Source organism: Sitophilus oryzae, unplaced genomic scaffold (genome assembly GCF_002938485.1).
Source record: "Sitophilus oryzae breed Bouriz unplaced genomic scaffold, Soryzae_2.0 scaffold_1275_pilon_pilon, whole genome shotgun sequence".
Classification (NCBI taxonomy): Eukaryota; Metazoa; Arthropoda; class Insecta; order Coleoptera; family Curculionidae; genus Sitophilus; species Sitophilus oryzae.
This window is the reverse complement of record NW_022145921.1, coordinates 183,160-196,613: the sequence shown is the minus strand read 5'-3', so window position 1 is coordinate 196,613 and position 13,454 is coordinate 183,160. Positions and strand designations below refer to the sequence as shown.

At 31.3% G+C, this 13,454-nt stretch overlaps 1 protein-coding gene across 1 annotated transcript in view; it reads left to right on the top strand.

The window, feature by feature from the left end:
• Positions 1–516: 516 nt before the first annotated feature.
• Positions 517–13,454, top strand: part of LOC115874411 (SCY1-like protein 2) — a gene marked incomplete at its 3' end in the record, with an annotated part of 175,807 nt that continues 162,869 nt past the window's right edge. The window contains exon 1 of the mRNA XM_030889574.1: positions 517–664. The remainder of the gene's footprint in view (positions 665–13,454) is intronic.

The following is a 13,454-nucleotide window of genomic DNA, read 5'->3' as shown; positions in this document are numbered from 1 at the left end:
TGTAGATTCATTCACAGTCAAAACTCATTGAAGGTGTGGATAAGTTTTTGTGAACTCTTATCTCCGCGGTTGCGCTACACTGCAACTTAAATCTCCCAAATAGAGACGTTTGGGTTAAACAACAGACTCTAGGATCCATGTGCTTGTAAAAAACTGAGTGTAGATAACATAAAACTGTAAAAAAAGAAAGGTAATTTAACTTGCAACCGCAATTTGCAACAGCTTCACTCTCTTCCGATACTGCAGGATAAATTCCGCAATCGGTCCGTTCCGATCTTCTCCCACTACACCCCCCTTCCCCCCCGCCGAGCGAGGAGAGATCGAGAGTTTTATGGATCGCCGTGACCCAGTTGGCGGCGGCGACGCGACGCCCGGCGTCCGTTCAGGTGGGGATAGGGCGGCGCGTGCGCCGGGGCCAGGTGCGGGCCCCGGCCGCCTCAACAGGTAGTGCGAGGTCCGGCCGTGGCCCGGTGGTTGTTGCATCCCCCTCATCGAGAAGCCGCCGAAGAACAAACACAAAACATGAAGCAACAGTGTTGTTAAGTCGGTTCCGGTGATTAGGCCAATTTTTTGCTTCGCGCTCGTTTAGAAGCTTTTTTATTCGCGTGCTACAGGTTGAATTTAATGGATTGGTTGAATGGGGAACTTTTGAGAATTTGAAGAGGTAAGTTATCCTATACAATTATTTTTTTTGTATGTATAATAATTAATAATTTTTTGAAAGTGGTTCCTAAAATAAAGATAGAAAATGATATTTTCAAAATCGAAACTTTGGTATCTACATATTTCCGTAATATAAACTTTTGCCGCAGATAAGATTAAGACTTAAAAAAAATAATCCTCTATGGGTATTTTGCCACTGCAAGAAAATCTACAAAATAAAATAGTTATTTTTTGTAAAGACTTCTGCGTTAATCCCAAACGGAAACTACTTGTCAGAAGTTAGGTTTACAGTTATACAAATTTGCCTAACGAACAAAAAAATGCTTAACGTTTCGGAAAGTTTATCTCTTTCCGTCGTCGGAAGCAAAAAAATACAAAGTATAAAAAAAAATTATTTAAAATATTTAAATTCAACTATTCGAAAAAAAATAAGAAAAAAAAACAATTTTCGAAAAGAGATAGACTTTCCGAAACGTTAAGCATTTTTTTGTTCGATAGGCAAATTTGTAGAACTGTAAACCTAACTTCTGAAAAGTAGTTTCCGCTTGGGATTAAAGCAGAAGTTTACAGTTTACAAAAAAATAACTATTTTATTTTGTAGATTTTCTTGCAGTGGCGAAATACCCATACAGGATTTTTTTGAAGAGATGAATACGATACGTAGGTATAGACATTTTTTTGACAAAAGTTGTCCCCCTCACAAACAAAATTGACGTGTTTTTGGATTTTTTGAAAAAAAAGTACCCTGGCCGTTATGCCTTGCGGAAGGTTTTCGATGGGCCACCCTGTATAGCTAATAAGTATATCTAGAATAATATTATTATATGAAATGTGAAAAATTCTTACAGTTTAAGCGTATATTAATAAATAATATTTTCTTGCCTTTAGCTGTTTATTTTTTCTAATTTCGAAAAATCGAAACTAGAGAAAAAAAATAAAAAGTAAAAAGAAAATTGTTTTGCTTGTCGTGAAGGGGGGAACCAAGCTCCACTCCCACAACCGGTTTCTGGGCCTACCCTTCATCAGGTGGGATGTCCAGAGGCTGGTTCTATACGGCAAGCAAAACTTTTTCAATATCAACAGACGATGTCGTAAAGTGTCGGTGAGATATTAGTGCATCTCCCGTCAAAAGATGTAAGAATAGCTAAAGCTGTAAGAATTTTTCATTTCATATATTGAGCGGGGCGAAAAACGCTCTTTACCACCTTTTGACGGGAGATGCACTAATATCTCATCGACACTTTACGACATCGTCTGTTAATATTGAAAAAGTTTTGCTTGCCATATCGGTGAGAACCAGCCCCTGGACAGCCCACCTGATGAAGGGTAGGCCCAGAAACCGGTTGTGGGAGTGGAGCTTGGTTCCCCCCGTTACGACAAGCAAAACATTTTTTTTTCTTTTTACTTTTTATTTTTTTCTCTACTTTCGATTTTTCGAAATTAGAAAAAAATAACAGCTAAAGGCAAGAAAATATTATTTATGATCATATAGATTATCACATAGAGCGCTACAAGAGCTATATAAATTTAGCAGCTAAATAAATAATTAATTTGCCTAAATGTTGTATGATTTATGTATTGATGATTATTTTGCATTAAAAATGGAGATAAAAAAGCAATTAAAACTTACCTTCTCAAGTTCCTCATACAACCAATCATTTAAATTCAACCTATACTAGCACGAATAAAAAACCTAAACGAGCGCGGAGCAAAAAATTGGCCTAATCACAGGAACCAACTTAATAACACTGTTTCTTCATGTTTTATGATTGTTCATAGGCAGCAATTGGAACACAATAATTACGGACAGATCTCATAGAAATGAAATATGTCAATAAAATGAAAATTCTTCATATTCTTGTAGTCTATTTATTAAAGTTTCTACAGGGTTGTTCACCATGCACGTACGACACGGGGTATTGTAGCTAAACGATTAGATTTTTACAAATTGTAAGTTTTGGGTTCGTTGAAGGTCTATTAGAGCTACAATTTAAAAATATTTTTACAAAATACAGAGTGTCCCAAATAAGTAAAAAATATTATAGTTGTATTTTTTTAAATAGAACACCCTGTATATTATTCTATTTTTGTATTCTACGATTGAAATAGAGGTAAATTTGATTAAGGTTTATCACACTTAAACCTTACCGTTTTTGAAATATTTTCAATTTTATGAAATTGCAGTAAAAATTTTAAGGTTTTATTCTTCTCCCAGAGTATCAAAGTTTTTAATACTAAATATTTACTGAATATTATTTATTGATCAGATATTGTGTTGCAATAATAAAAATTTTACTACCTTATACAGAGTGTCCTAAAATTTATATTAAATAATTACTAGCTTTAAACGGCAATAACTTGTTTAATTTAAATGGAAAAAACACCCTATATATTTTACGTAGATCAGATGCACAACGTAATTTTTTACCCATCTCTTCAAGGTTTCATAGAAAATGCATTTTCTTATAATTTAGACCTCATTTACCACTATATTCATGGAATATTGACATTTTAGCTTATTTTTAAAGATGTAACAAATTTTCAAAGGGTACAGATACTAATATTGTCGATATAGTTCGCTTATTTAATTAAAAAAAAACTGTTTAAATATTTTTTGTTAAAGAGGACCAATTAATATGATCCCAGTATTCAAACTACATTAATTGACTGTTTACATTGTAGTAATAATTGCTACAAATACTAAAAAACTGAATTTTGTGTGTGTATTAGACAGTGTGGTAAAAAGTAACACCTTATAAATTTTATTTCATTTATTGACGAATGCATATTTATAAAAACAGAGACAATCATTTTCATAACTTATTATTATATTGATTTCTGAGCCAAATCCACATTTATTTAGAATATTTTATTAATTAAAACAATTTAAAAGTATGTAATTAAATAATTTTTGGTGTTTTTGGTAGGAAATAATGGTGGTATACTCTTTTACAAAGATTTAAATAGTTTTTTTGTATGCCAATGGGCTTGAAATATTTACCACCTGTACATTTTGTACATATTATGGTGCTATAAAAAAATCTGAAATGTCAATATTCCATAGGTATAGTGATAAATGAGGTCTAAATTATAAGAAAATTAATTTTCTACAAAAACTTGAAGAGATGGGTAAAAAATGGTATAATACAATTATTTGATAGACAATTACATTGTGCATCTGATTCACGTAAAATATATAAGGTGTTCCATTTAAATTAAACAAGTTATTGCCGTTTAAAGCTAGTAATTATTTAATATAAATTTTTGGACACTCTGTATAAGGTAGTAAAATTTTTATTATTGCAACACAATATCTGATCAATAAATAATCTTCAGTAAATATTTAGTATTAAAAACTTTGATACTCTGGGAGAAGAATAAAACCTTAAAATTTTTACTGCAATTTCATAAAATTGAAAATATTTCAAAAACGGTAAGGTTTAAGTGTGATAAACCTTAATCAAATTTACCTCTATTTCAATCGTAGAATACAAAAATAGAATAATATACAGGGTGTTCTATTTAAAAAAATACAACTATAATATTTTTTACTTATTTGGGACACTCTGTATTTTGTAAAAATATTTTTAAATTGTAGCTCTAATAGACCTTCAACGAACCCAAAACTTACAATTTGTAAAAATCTAATCGTTTAGCTACAATACCCCGTGTCGTACGTAGAACAGTAATCATAGAGTATCACCTAAAAGACTAGACTATTTAGTAGTTTGTAACTAAATATGTTACTAATCTGACTAACGATAATGTGATTTGCCTATTATATTCTGTCTCAATTATATAATTTAAAATAATGATAAATTATGCGGATGATAGTGAGTATTGTAGCTAAACGATTAGATTTTTACAAATTTACAAGTTATCAGTTCGTTGAATTTAGAGTTAGCTAAAATTTTGAGTTAGCTACAATTTAAACATATTTTTACAAGATACAGAGTACAGGGTATTCCATTTAAATTAAAACAAGTTATTGCCGTTTAAAGCTAGTAATTATTTAAAATAAATTTTTAGATACTCTGTTTAAGGTAGTATAATTTTTATTATTGCAACACTAAATCTAGTCCATAGAAACACTTCAGTACAATATTTGGTTTTAAAAACTTAAATAAGCCTAGAGAAATGAAGCAATTACATTACTACAGTATTTTGACAAAAATCTAATTATTTCAAAAACGGTAAGATTAAAATGCGGTAAACCTTAATCAATTTTACCTCTATTTTAATCGTAGAAACTAAAAAATGTAATAATATACAGAGTGATCTATTAAAAAAACATATAACTTTGATATTTTTTTATTTATCTGGGACATTCTGTATATTTTAAAAACATTTTTAAATTAGTTTTTTTTAATTAGCTCTAACAGTCTTTCAACAAACCCAAAACTTACAATTTGCATAAATATAATAAAATTGTTTAGCTAGAATACTCCGTGTCATATGTGGTGAACGACCCTGTATAAGGTTTTTTTTTCAGTAATTCTCTGGTAAATTTATTTTTTTGAAAAAAATGTCTATACCTACGTAGCGTATTCATCTCTTCAAAAAAAATCCTGTATGGGTATTTCGCCACTGCAAGAAAATCTACAAAATAAAATAGTTATTTTTTTGTAAACTGTAAACTTCTGCTTTAATCCCAAACGGAAACTACTTTTCAGAAGTTAGGTTTACAGTTCTACAAATTTGCCTATCGAACAAAAAAATGCTTAACGTTTCGGAAAGTCTATCTCTTTTCGAAAATTGTTTTTTTTTGTAGAACAAACTCGTTGCGTACAATTTAAAAATATTTTTACAAAATACAGAGTGTCCCAAATAAGTAAAAAATATTATAGTTGTATTTTTTTAAATAGATATATGTATTGTATGTATATTATTCTATTTTTGTATTCTACGATTGAAATAGAGGTAAATTTGATTAAGGTTTATCACACTTAAACCTTACCGTTTTTGAAATATTTTCAATTTTATGAAATTGCAGTAAAAATTTTAAGGTTTTATTCTTCTCCCAGAGTATCAAATTTTTTAATACTAAATATTTACTGAAGATTATTTATTGATCAGATATTGTGTTGCAATAATAAAAATTTTACTACCTTATACAGAGTGTCCAAAAATTTATATTAAATAATTACTAGCTTTAAACGGCAATAACTTGTTTAATTTAAATGGAACACCTTATATATTTTACGTGAATCAGATGCACAATGTAATTGTCTATCAAATAATTGTATTATACCATTTTTTACCCATCTCTTCAAGTTTTTGTAGAAAATTCATTTTCTTATAATTTAGACCTCATTTATCACTATACCTATGGAATATTGACATTTCAGATTTTTTTATAGCACCATAATATGTACAAAATGTACAGGTGGTAATTATTTCAAGCCCATTGGCATACAAAAAAACTATTTAAATCTTTGTAAAAGAGTATACCACCATTATTTCCTACCAAAAACACCAAAAATTAGTTAATTACATACTTTTAAATTGTTTTAATTAATAAAATATTCTAAATAAATGTGGATTTGGCTCAGAAATCAATATAATAATAAGTTATGAAAATGAATGTCTCTGTTTTTATAAATATGCATTCGTCAATAAATGAAATAAAATTTATAAGGTGTTACTTTTTACCACACTGTCTAATACACACACAAAATTCAGTTTTTTAGTATTTGTAGCAAGTATTACTACAATGTAAACAGTCAATTAATGTAGTTTGAATACTGGGATCATATTAATTGGTCCTCTTTAACAAAAAATATTTAAACAGTTTTTTTTTAATTAAATAAGCGAACTATATCGACAATATTAGTATCTGTACCCTTTGAAAATTTGTTACATCTTTAAAAATAAGCTAAAATGTCAATATTCCATGAGTATAGTGATAAATGAGGTCTAAATTATAAGAAAATGCATTTTCTATGAAAACTTGAAGAGATGGGTAAAAATTACATTGTGCATCTGATCTACGTAAAATATATAGGGTGTTTTTTCCATTTAAATTAAACAAGTTATTGCCGTTTAAAGCTAGTAATTATTTAATATAAATTTTAGGACACTCTGTATAAGGTAGTAAAATTTTTATTATTGCAACACAATATCTGATCAATAAATAATATTCAGTAAATATTTAGTATTAAAAACTTTGATACCCTTGGAGAAATAAAGCCTTAAATTTTTTACTGCAATTTCATAAAATTAAAAATATTTCAAAAACGGTAAGGTAAGTGTGATAAACCTTAATCAAATTTACCTTTATTTCAATCGTAGAATCCAAAAATAGAATAATATACAGGGTGTTCTATTTAAAAAAATACAACGATAATATTTTATACTTATTTGGGACACTCTGTATCTTGTAAAAATATTTTTAAATTGTAGCTCTAATAGACCTTCAACGAACCCAAAACTTACAATTTGTAAAAATCTAATCGTTTAGCTACAATACCCCGTGTCGTACGTGCATGGTGAACAACCCTGTAGAAACTTTAATAAATAGACTACAAGAATATGAAGAATTTTCATTTTATTGACATATTTCATTTCTATGAGATCTGTCCGTAATTATTGTGTTCCAATTGCTGCCTATGAACAATCATAAAACATGAAGAAACAGTGTTATTAAGTTGGTTCCTGTGATTAGGCCAATTTTTTGCTCCGCGCTCGTTTAGGTTTTTTATTCGTGCTAGTATAGGTTGAATTTAAATGATTGGTTGTATGAGGAACTTGAGAAGGTAAGTTTTAATTGCTTTTTTATCTCCATTTTTAATGCAAAATAATCATCAATACATAAATCATACAACATTTAGGCAAATTAATTATTTATTTAGCTGCTAAATTGTATACTTAATAGCTCTTGTAGCGCTCTATATGATAATATTATTCATAAATAATATTTTCTTGCCTTTAGCTGTTATTTTTTTCTAATTTCGAAAAATCGAAAGTAGAGAAAAAAATAAAAAGTAAAAAGAAAAAAAATGTTTTGCTTGTCGTAACGGGGGGAACCAAGCTCCACTCCCACAACCGGTTTCTGGGCCTACCCTTCATCAGGTGGGCTGTCCAGGGGCTAGTTCTCACCGATATGGCAAGCAAAACTTTTTCAATATTAACAGACGATGTCGTAAAGTGTCGATGAGATATTAGTGCATCTCCCGTCAAAAGGTGGTAAAGAGCTTTAGCTATTCTTACATCTTTTGACGGGAGATGCACTAATATCTCACCGACACTTTACGACATCGTCTGTTGATATTGAAAAAGTTTTGCTTGCCGTATAGAACCAGCCTCTGGACATCCTACCTGATGAAGGGTAGACCCAGAAACCGGTTGTGGGAGTGGAGCTTGGTTCCCCCCTTCACGACAAGCAAAACAATTTTCTTTTTACTTTTTATTTTTTTTCTCTAGTTTCGATTTTTCGAAATTAGAAAAAATAAACAGCTAAAGGCAAGAAAATATTATTTATTAATATACGTAATATATTATAATTAATACGTAATATATATAATAGTATAATAATATTACTAAAACTGTAAGAATTTTTCACATTTCATATAATAATATTATTCTAGATATACTTATTAGCTATACAGGGTGGCCCATTGAAAACGTTCCGCAAGGCATAACGGCCAGGGTATTTTTTTTTTCAAAAAATCCAAAAACACGTCAATTTTGTTTGTGAGGGGGACAACTTTTGCCTCAAAAATGAATGCAAAATCTTCAACCCTCTAAGCGGGGGTGTCATCCCCCAACTTTTTTCAAATGGGAAGGGGGGTCAACTGGCATCGCAATGAAAAGAGCTTTCTATTCTCTTTATTTCCCCGCTTCATTATTAAAAATCGGTAGAGTCATTTTGAAAATATGAAGGATTGAAATTTGAAAAGTACTTTTTGCAAAAAAACGCATAAATTGAATTAATTAAAAAAAACTTACCTTATTAATGAAGCAAATGCTGAAAATGTTGCCCGTCAACCTCCATACAGTAATACAAATTATTTTCAACCCGTTCTAGAACATTCTGAAGAACTTGCGGGGTCACTTCACTATCCATACATCAATAATTCGTCTTTGCTGGTCTTCTAATGAGGCGGGTGGAGTGCTATACACTTTACTTTTTATGTGTCCCTATAGAAAAAAGTCTAAAGGAGTCAAGTCGGGTGACTGGGGTGGCCACTCAATTGCACCCCTTCATCGTATCGACCGACCGGGAAAGTTATTGTATAAATATAATTACGCACATTTTGAGAGTAATGTGGAAGTGCACCGTCTTGTTGAAATATTAGTTCCGCTTCAACGTATCCAGGATTGTTCTCTATGATGTCACTTAGGGCTGGGTCGATGGTATTTTCCAGTAAATCCAAGTACATATCACCTGTTAGATTTCCAGGAAGAACAAAAGGACCCACAATAGAATTTCTAAAAATACCAGCCCACACGTTCAATTTCTGAGGATTTTGTGTGTGCATGTCGTGAAAAACCCTGGGGTTGTCCTCAGCCCAGTACCGACAGTTGTGCCGATTAACTACACCGTTCAAAAAGAAAGTACACTACCTAACCTGATCGTTCAAACTTGTGGCAAGTGAAAAAATGCGTAAACATCTAGAAATAATATAATAAGAAAAAACAGCAAATTGGTGGAAGGAATTTATCCTTATCATTTACTCTGATAAATATTTAAATAAACTTTTGAAATTTCAATCCTTCATATTTTCTCAATGACTCGACCGATTTTCAAAAACGAAGCGGGAACGTATAGAGAATAGAAAGCCCTTTTCATTGCGGTACCACTTGACCCCCCTTCCCATTTGAAAAAAATTGGGGGATGACACCCCCGCTTAGAGGGTTGAAGATTTTGCAATCATTTTTGGGGCAAAAATTGTCCCCCTCACAAATAAAATTGACGTGTTTTTGGAATTTTCTAAAAAAAAAATTACCCTGGCCGTTATGCCTTGCGGAACGTTTTCGATGGGCCACCCTGTATATTATTATATTATTGAACTACAATATAATTTTTAGCAATGTTTCATGAATTATTGCAGTTACTTAAAAAGATCTGTATATTCAGGTTGAATATTTAGGTCATTTTAATTAGTTCATTCAGAGATTTAATTTAATCAGAATATAGCGAATGATGAATGGGAACTGATTCGGAACAAAGTTTTCAGTAATTAGGAATAATTTAATTAACTGATTTTTCAATTATACATGTTTATAATTACAGAAATGAGACGCTTTCTTTTTCCAAGTTGGTGCTAATCGAACAAGCCACATAAAATTAATTTTTAATTTTCGCGTTTTACGAGTAAAAAAAGTAATTTAATTTTTAATATACTCTAATTTAATATTACATATACGATTTCGACAGACGATGACAGAAGAAAAGTAGATGACGTCCCATACCAATCTATTTATTTTACTAAAATAGTTTCTAATATTTTTTAAGTTAACTATGGATGGGTTTAAATATAAATCCGTCATGTGTCGTCTCTTGTTGTTTTAACCAGTTTTATTGGTTTGTTTCAAAAATTACAGATCATATTTCAATTTTATTGGATTGACGGAACGATGAACGACAAACGAATGCCGGCGCCGATGCGTATGAACTCGCAGAATTTTTGGGGCTTGTCAAAGTCTTGCCAAATTATAGGTTATAATTTTGTGTCACCTTATGTCAAATATCTGCGTTTTGGAAGATGATGCATTTTGATTCGTGTTATTCGTGTTATTCGTGTTATTACCATCAATAAAGTTTGTATATCATCTCGTCGTAGATAAGTGCATCTCGTATATGGTACAAGGATCGTACTCAACATATACTACTGAAGTAGCTGTAAAATATCGACATCATACGATAGGTAAATAATGGATTTTAGTACTGCAGAAAAATAATGTCAAAAGGTACTGGTTTAAAAAAATTAAGATTAAAGTTAATTAATCAACCTTTAAGGTATAAAATTTGGTAAGTGTTATTATTAATAAATTAGTTTTTTTTATTTATGTTGTTTTATTTATTCCTGTGGAATATTACAAATTTGTATTTGTACATAAGTTATATTGCTAAATATAATAATAAATACGGGAAGTTTCTTGAAGCTTGAAAGTAAGAAATAATCCTTCTTTATATTTTTTTGGTATGTGATGTTTTGTTGTTTTTTTTAATATAAATTTTTTAAATAAAATAACTCGATTACATTTTTTCAGTTTTTTTCACAATATTTTGAAATAATCACTTATCAGTCAAATTTTAAATATACAGAGAAGACCAGGCTACTAGTAACATAGCAAGTTGCCGGACGAATTTACGTTTACCCGTTTTGCGTTCGTACTCGAGATTCACTGCCGGCTAGTCGGCTGGTCAGGCAGTACGCAGTTGCAGTTATGCTTGGACTGGTCGGTCATGACAGACTAGGAATACGACTCGAGGAGTGCCGAGTATTTATTATTTTCATTTTAAGTGTTGACCTTCACTTAAGGTAACATTTAAAATGAAAATACTTAAATATTTATTATTTGAGTGTGTTTACAAGCCAAAACTAAAAATAAATAAATTCTCTAAACCCAAAAAAAACTAAAATATTACTCTAAATAAAAAAAAGTTATAACAAGTGTTCAAAAAAACCATCTTCTTGTGCTAGACAGAAGCCCAGGCGGTCGTAAAATCCCTGTCTGACATTGGCTAACATATTAGGGCTAATAGTTTGGAAAGCCTCTCGTATTTTTACTTGAAGCTCATCCAGATTATTAGCCCTATTATGACCATACACTTTGGATTTTACATAATCCCACAAAAATAAGTCATTGGGAGAAAGATCTGGTGATCTAGCGGGCCACAAAATAGTTCCATGTCCACTAATTAAACGGTTGGGAAAAGTATTGTTCAAATATTCGTGAACAATACGGGCATTGTGGGCAGGACAATCACCTCAGCAATTTGATTACTCGAAAACGTGGGATTTTGATCCGCGGTAGCACAAATGAACACTTGCTTTAACTCCTGTTCTTCATTAATCAACACATCAGGCTTTTTGTATTTTTGTGGGAACACGCACCCATGTGTTTCAAAATTATTAATAACTCTTGATACAGTAGGTAAAAATGGAATTGGCCTGTCTACAAAAGTTTGTGGAAAAATTGTTTGTATATCCCGATTTTGAAATACCATTTTACAATTTGAATTTTCTCACGAACTTCGTAAACATCCATTATTTTACTTAAAAAATAAATTTTACACGAGAACTGTCGCGAGAATCTATGTAATCGTTTAGGCTATTAAAACACGAATAAATACGAATTCTGAAACATTCTTATCACATATCTACCTATTTTTATTTTATCGCATTTTTTCGCCTGCTTTTTATCCGGCGGACGGGTATAAGCTAATTCGTCCGGTTCTGCCTATGTTACTACTACGGTGGTCCGGTCTGTATTAATTTCCTGCTGTGCGTTCCAGTTGTACCAACTTATTTCCTTGTAAAATAAAATAAACTACTTTGAAATTAAAATGACAGAGACATCTATCACTGTCAAGGATCTTGTCGTTGGACAGGCTATAATATATAAAGCGGGCTACACACGTCTAACCCAATAAGCTCAATGGTTGGGTTAGGAAAATCTTATTGGATAATACATACACACTATCCAATTTCACAACAAATCTATCTGTATTTACCAGACCTTTAAAATATTGAAGTTCAGTCATTAACTATAGAACTTTTTTTTTAATTATTCCTGGAGGGAATGCTGAATAATATAATTGAAACATCATATATGAGTTCTCCATACTAAACAGACACGCATACACAAAATGCTTCCTTAATATTATTTATTCATTCTAAATAATCTCCGAGTATGTTTGGAAACTCCTACCCGTGTCAGCGTTTTGTGGCAACAGGCTAAAATCAATATCAAGCTGTAATAGGATGGAAACCTCCGATTAGAGACATAATTGAGATTTCATTTCTGTAAATTCCGAACCCAGACCGCATAGCTTGTTGTCTTATTGTCGGAATTTCTCTATATTGACAGAAAGCAATAGGTTGAGATATTTGAATAATATGACGTTATTAAAAATCTTTTTTTTTCTCGAAAACCATGGGAAACTCGATGTAATTGTTTTTACCCTTTTTTCGACGACTTTATTACATTTTTATTCTTAATTAATCTGTTGGTAGCGTATGATTATCATCGATTGTCATTCTCACTCCTCTTTGACGCCATTTTTTTCGGTCGTATGATACTTCGACTATCTGTTTTTTATTTAAGAAAATGCCAATTTTATCTGCTTTGACATATTGTGTGCCGCAACATCTAGAAAAGTTAAATTATCCATATACATATTTATTTATAAACATCTTGAAAAACGATAAAAATATAATTTAAAATTATACTCTTTACTACTACTACTACTACCATAGTAGAAGGAAAAGAGTAGTTGCACTCCAAAATATTTTCTGCCAATTTTTACAATCTGTCGAATATCGGCAGATTGCAGAGCGCCTCAGTTGAGTTCCTGTGAGGTTCGAGCGAAATATAGATGTTGCTGCTCTAAGCGAAACCCGCTTTGCGGATGAAGGTAGTCTCACTGAGGACCATTACACCTTCTTTTGGAAAGGTCACCCCGCAACACACAGAAGAATTCATGGCGTAGGCATTGCGATCAAAAACGAAATCGCCACCAAATTAACAGAAGTACCTATTGGTGTCTCCGAACGTCTTATGACCCTAAGGTACCCCATATCAGACAAAACTTACGTCGTTCGAAGGACGCATCTAAAAGA